Source organism: Lolium rigidum, chromosome 5 (genome assembly GCF_022539505.1).
Source record: "Lolium rigidum isolate FL_2022 chromosome 5, APGP_CSIRO_Lrig_0.1, whole genome shotgun sequence".
Taxonomy (NCBI): domain Eukaryota; kingdom Viridiplantae; phylum Streptophyta; class Magnoliopsida; order Poales; family Poaceae; genus Lolium; species Lolium rigidum.
The window spans coordinates 228,480,263-228,487,565 of NC_061512.1; the positions used below are offsets into that span (position 1 = coordinate 228,480,263).

At 41.8% G+C, this 7,303-nt stretch overlaps 1 pseudogene; it reads right to left on the bottom strand.

Annotated features, from left to right (window-relative positions):
- Positions 1 to 283: 283 nt before the first annotated feature.
- On the bottom strand, positions 284 to 6,692 carry LOC124657196 (annotated as a pseudogene).
- Between the last annotated feature and the right edge of the window lie 611 nt (positions 6,693 to 7,303).

Here is a 7,303-nt window from a genome sequence, read left to right on the forward strand (position 1 = left end):
TCAACAATATATGTTGTTCCCATGGCCATGGGCCATAGGATTCTTCAGTTCCATCATCTACGCAGGCCAACAGCTCCTCATAAGACCAATAGTCCTTGCAATGGATGATAACCATGCCGTAACCTTATTTAGAGGTGACAAGACAGAATACTACTCCCTCTGTTCACTAATATAAGACACTTGACAGTGGACTAGATTCAAACGAAAATAAGTAAACCTACACACTAAAAGTAGACTAAATACAAACAAAAGTGAGTGAATCTAAAAAAAAAAGCTCCAACGTCTTATAAAAGCAAGCGGAGGGAGTAGTACAAGCCTATCGACTATGCAAAACATTGGGTGAAAAAAATGTTAGAGAACTAAAAAAATAACAGTACAGGCAAGCACCGGGCGTATGAATGCACGTGAGTTGCAATGGGACTTACATGGAAGTTGTACAAACTTGTCTAAGAAATAACACGGGTCACAGGACATTGGAATATGATCAATCTGAACCTTCAAGTATCAAAGGGTACAGAATGTAAATTACCGTTACGTGTGGCACAGAAGAAGTTTTTAGGTGTTTCAAATGGTTATAGCAAAACTAACAATGTACATCTGCGATAATAGGCATGAACAACTGCATCCAAGCAATTGCGTGTGATTGGATGTCGACACGGGCTCTGGCCAGGCTTACCAAGTTCCTCAATCCTGAGGTCTGATCCTGATGTACCAAATACCAGGACATCGCCTTTATGGAGCGTCTGAATTTATAGCTGCAGCACGCCACCAAAAGCTAACCGAGAAACTAATAGAAAGAGATCTGACGTAATGCCACCATTTCGGTGGAATGTACAGCAGGTCACCCTCCTCCAATATGCAGTCCATGAAGTCAAGGTGTTGTACCCTTGGGAACTCCTTTGCATTTATGTTGTCAAGATCCACCTGCAGAGGCATCCATTAGCACAATATAACAACACAAATTTTCTTTATATCCACACTAGTGCATTATACCAAAACCAACAAAACTGTAGGAACATGTCATGTGGATATTGGACAATATGGAAGAATAGGGAGAAGGATAATAGAACACTATATTGATGTATCTACACGAGAAAACTGAGAAAGAAACCAAAGAAAGAAAAGAAAGAGCTACAGACTGGTGATCTATCATAGTTTACTAATTTAGCCTCAAAAATGAAGCACCAGTTTGCAATCTTGTGCTTAAGAATAATGGACAAGAGAGTAGTAGTAATAATGCACATCTGGAAATTCAGTATTGCAGTCATCAGCTGCCAAAACTATCTGTACCGCTGTGAAGATCTGCAAGGCTATTCTTCCTTTCCAACGAGTAACTTGTCAGAACAGATTGACTGTACCTGACTAGTATTGCTTAGCATAGTTTCTGTGTGTGGGTACAAGTCCTCAGATACGGAACCAGGATAGAGTCTAATATACTTCCTGCCCAAAACCTGGTATGGAGAAATTATTATAAATTGATAACAGCTGATAAAGTTACATATAGGAAATATAACAGACATCGTCTAGAAATATACTGGTAGAACATTTACAGTTGAAACAAATGAAGCCACAAAACTAATTGAAGTTCAACATGGAGGCAGAATAATTTCGAACACTAAAACACTCAAAAGGTCATATGTGGTCTTTACTGGAAGTTTAAAGTCTGTATCACAAAAATGCTGAAACAACCTGGCAGACGAAGCATTTTAGGCGATTCTCAATTCTCCGTTTGGTATTTATCTCTATGCAATATCCAACGATTTTGAGTTGCTCAACATTTTTTAATTTTTTTTAACAACAACAAGGCTTTTTGTCCCAAGCAAGTTGGGGTTTAAGAAGTTTCTTACATGTGAATTTTAGCATTGAAGCCAAATGTGCACGGTTACTTGCATAGAAATTGAGAACTGAAAAAAGCATGGTTCAATTAGTAATATCTACAAGATAAAATAGACAAGGTGTTATCAAGAAAATATCTACTTGCAAAATGTCAGTTCAAGTTTTCAAGTACAGGAATATTAACCTTTTGTTATTAAGTCTCAAAACCAACAAACAGAGGTAAAAAAAAAAGTATATTCCCATTGTACCTGAGCTAAAATGTTGTGATGTGGGTCATAGTGCAACGGTGTCACTGTCCCATGTGGACCAAACCATGCATTAAGTGACTGGAGTTCCCCTCCACCAGCATAGCAGTAGTCAGGAACCATTATGTCTTCATGAAGCTCTTTTATCTGCCAATTGTCAATAACTAAAGTCTTACAGCTGAGCTAAGACGTTTTCTTTTCCATACAAAATAAATTTACTAAGGAATCAACAATGCCAGCTTCCACCTGCTCAAATAATGGATGCTGAGCTAGATATGTCACATTTGAAGGGCAGACTGTTGACCACATCCTCTCAAGGAACTGGGAAAACGTGATTAGCTCCTGCTTCCACTCACTACAAACATAGCTCTTTCCAACCTGACACGGAGTCAACTATATCAGTGTACCAAAATAACTAGAAAATTAATAAGGGGAAATATTCCTTCTAAAATCTCAATTAAGCATTGGTCCAAAATTACTAAGGATTAATACAAGAGTATATTATTTCTATAATCTCGACTAAGCATGGGTTCTAAATTACTAGAAGCTATTGTCAATTAAACTGGACAAATGAATTGCAGATAAATAGCTAGCAACTGCTAACTGACACTCTTAGATATTGTCTTAATGGGACAAGATTTTACAGAACTATGATAATATGCTCGCAACATCAGGGAAAGTGGTTCTTTGTAATTCTTATAAATATCTGCATGGTTAACGGATGATACATGCAAAACCAAAGAAAATTGAAGCTAGCTATACATGTCCAAAAGGCATGTAATCACATTCGCCAAATTTTCACGAACAAGTCTACATGCTTAGTGTTCTAAAAAACTACACGCTAAGTAAATTATCACACAAAGCTAAGTGAGTAGTATCAAAGATGCAACGACTAAATGTGACAAACAACAGAGCAGTTCAAAAGTGATTTACCTACAGTTCTGACGGCCAATGCAAAAGATATGTGTTTCAACTTTTTTTTGAGTGTTTGTGTTTCAACTTGCAAACCGAAAGAATTACTGGATCAAATTTTTACAACATTGTGCTTATCATGTAAGCAAGTTGGGCAGTATAGTGTAAAGGGACGTGTAATACAGGTGTGCTGAAGATCAAAATTTAATGTCCTATACCTTTTTACAAACAATTTTATTGAGCATCAAGTTTAATGCACTTTTTGTTTCATATCAGCAGAAGAGGGATCAGCAGTTAGCTTAACAATATATCTCTATGGTATACTAAGGCCTCTGAGAACTAATAACAGGAACGAAAAAGAAATCAGGCATCATAAATAATCAAAGTAAAAAACAGCTTGTTTTGCATTTCCACATCAACTGTGAGGAGAAGCATTTACTTCAACAGGAACAGTCCGATCCCCAGCAATCTTCTTTAGGTACTGAATGTCCTTCCATTTTGTCATCGCAGGCCAATGATCGATGCAGCCACTGATTATAACAGGGGTATCACGTAAAAAGTAATCACATATAAACTCCTCCAAAGATATGCAAGACCGTCTCGCGATTTCTTTACAGGATAAAGACTTCGTCGGAAGAATTTTGAGGGCCTGAGGAAATAATAATATTATCAGCATCAATAAAGTAATACACCAAAAAAGAATCCTAAATGCCTTCATCCACAAAAGAAAATTCAGAAAACAAGGTAGCAACGAGAAAAAAAAATTATAATCGTTGCAGTCAATCTACGCCCATTTTTGGTGTCAAATATCCACACAACTCCAGACATCATTCAGTGTATCAATGCCTTACCAATCGAAATGGGAACGCCATTTGACATGTCGAAATGGAAATATATAATTTCACATGCATAATTTACTCACCATGGTGCATCTAATCTACCAATATGAGATTTTCACAGAACAAGCATTTCACATAGTCTAATCTAGTCATCTGCATTAGAAATTACAGTCTTACTACTAAACATTGAAGAATATTCATAGTTCAACAAGCCCCTGCAAATTAAGCTCGCTTAGTGGAGGTACTGACGGAGTAAGCACGAGCCCACACACGCACGAAATCTTACGAAGGCAGTAGCGGTCTCACATCGGCGATGTCACGGTTCCTCTCGAGCCCTTCCCTCCACCTCCTGGCTTCTTCAACGGCGGCCTCCGCGCCGTCGCCGTCGCTCGATTCGGCGACGATGCAGGCCAGCGCGGCCTCGAGGTCGGCGCGGAGGAGGTTTCCCCCCATGATGAGCCCCATGTCGAGCGCCCGGAGCGCGGCGGCGCGGTCGCCGCCGGCCCGGCGGAGCCGCGCGACGTGGAGGCAGGCGAGCGCGTAGGCGTCCCTCCAGGCGGCGCCGACCTCGCTCCAGGGCCCCGAGTGGAGCTGCTCCCACGCCATCTCCCGCGCCGCCTCCGCCGCGCGGAGGTCCCCCGCCGCGGCCTTCCCCGCCGACGCCGCGAACGCGAAGCCGCCCTCCTCGGTGATCTCGCGCAGCAGCGCCGCCTCCGAATCATCGCCGCCGCGGGCCATCGCCGTCGCCGGAGCAGCGGCGCTGCGCTTTGTGACGTGTCGTCGGCGTCGGGGACCCCCGGATGGAAAAAGTGCAAAAAAGCGAAGGAGATATTTCTCTGGCTGCTGAGTGGCCGCTGAGGATGCGCGCTTGTTGATCGGATATTTTGCTTTGGTAGCAGCAAAATCTTCCGTATTTGGACTCGGCTTTCCGATTTAGGACGGGTTATGGGCCTGGCCCAGGTTTCAGTTAGATGCTCCGACCTGGTCGGCCCGTCCGGGAAGGCCGCACACCGTCTACACGAGGCGTCAGTTAGTTAGGCCGCGGCCCAACAGAAACAGGTTAGTTTTTCTCTTTTTCTGTTGATTTTTCTGTTTCTTTTTTCTGTTGTTTTTTCTGTTTCTTTTTTCGTTTTTAAAAAATATTACTCTGCTATAATACTCTTGTGTGCATATGAAATACTTCATCCCATCTTGCTGCTAAATGCAAATAGGTTCTTTAATGCTAAATTATTTCTCATCTTGGGAACCTGTTCTGGGGAATAAGTGTGCTCGTCTTATTATCTACCTCTAGATGTTTCTTTTCTTGACTAATCACAATCTTGCATTGATCCATTTTTTCAGAAAATGTGTGCTCTTGAAGAAAGGAAAGTCCCTTCGCTATGGACGGATGGATTTGTCCGCTCTAGGCTTGATCAAATGTTGCTTCCTAAGCCTTATTTTCTTGCTACTATCTAATAACCAATCATAACATTAGCAGTATATTATCTAGAACGCCCACATTTGGTACTCTTATTTGCGAAAGTTTCTATCATTTGTTCAAAAAGGACAGGAGAGGTACTACTCAGCTCAAGGATTGGGAGACAAAAATGCTAGGTAGTATAATTATTCTTAAGCGAGGCGTATATCATACTTGTTGGAGAGCAACCAGCTAATCAAGTATTTTTTTTACTGATGACATTTACACTATGGTGATACCAGTTGTGATGAATGTATGATCTGCAACAGAAAGTTTCGAATGTACGATATTTACATTGCCATTAGACAAAACTCCAACAAAAATTTATGTGGTTTGTATTCTATTTATTACGTTTTGCCTTTATAGAGAAAAACAATCAGTAACGGAAGTTGTAAGATATGCAAAAGCTTATAATTACAATGATTATTTTGACATTCTAGCCATGCATAAGTTACTATATAAGGTACACATTGAACAAAAAGCACAAGTTCATAAAGTGAATATATTTTTCCCATTTTCACACACAAGTTGATAAAAGGGGAGAATTTTTCCACTTTCACAATGCTGATCTTTATAAGACAGATTGTGATCACGAGATAAGTCTTCGTATGTGTAGATAGTCTATACTATTATATTGGAGTTGGTCGTTTGTCACTCAACATGTTTGATGGTCGTCGTTAAAAACATCCAGTCCGTTCAATCTAATATCAAAGCCTCCGCTCAAAACTGATCCACTTTTGCTTTCGTCCCAACTTACTTTCATGGTAAGTTGCCCCTCATTTTCTTTATTAACCTTAATCATAGTATTAACTGGTATGGAAAAAGTCAAGCAACCACGATTACATAAGTGGAATCTCAGTCTCCATGGTATCAATCAGGTTTTTTTATTCACAAGATATCTTTCCTTGCTCTGAAGAAACAATTGCACGTGCAGTCCTCCCTTGGTCAAACTTCCTTTGTAGGACAACCTCCTGCAAGGACGAAAAAATCAAGACCGAAATTCCATTTCCCGTTAATAACGCGTGCCTCTTCTAGTCCTAAAAAAACACGTGTGCCTCTTCTCGAGAATAAGTACTAGGACACAATCTGTCCTGACAAAAACCAGGGTGCGGTCGGGAGTATGCGAGGAGGCCGCTCTACTCGTCAAGGCTCACAGGGACGGCGAGACGCGATTGAGTGAGCTGTTTGGGTCGACGAGGTTATGGCCGCTGGTCGCTTTACTCGTCCTGTCGCAGCGAATACGGCAACACGCCAGCTCTGTTCGTCGGCGAGGCCATCTGCGTCAACTGCCTGAAGTGCGCACTCCACGCCAACCGAACCTTCGGCATCAAACCCACCCACGGCCACACCCTCGTTGTTGACCACTGGCCGACATCGGAGGATGCCATCTGGTATAATATTCATTCGGCTCCACCTCCGCTACTTTGTATATCCCCGGTGATAAATTTAGATGGAGTACTACAACTATTCTCTGATTTATTCATGCCTACCATGATCGATTTGATTTCATCTGGACATGTAGGTGTATCCATCTAGGATGGTTGGTCGGACCTGACAGAGCTGGATATGCAAGGAGTGGCCACCCATGGTCCAAATCTCCAAGGCCAACGTCATGGGGTTTTGTGGACATCTTCGCCGAGGTCAAGAAGTTCAAGGCCGAATTCTACGAGAATGAGCACGAATCCGCGAGGTAATCCTATCCAATCCACATGCCTCGTGCTCACCTGATCGACTGGCAAGTGCCACTATGATGTACATGCTAGGCTCAGCTAAGAGGCTAAGCTGAGCAGGCTTCATGTATCATAGCCACCGATAATTTCCCGCTTTCACCATCTTCTATACCAAATTTTATTTAGTTTTAGTTTTGGGACTTCTTCGGTTTGTAGCCTCTATATCAGGTAATCGGTAATTTTATAGATCTCTATTGATTGAGGATCTTTTCACAAAGCATTAGGGCATCTCCAGCGGCGCGACGCATTTCGGACGTCCGAAATGTCCGTTTGCGTCGCGCGGCG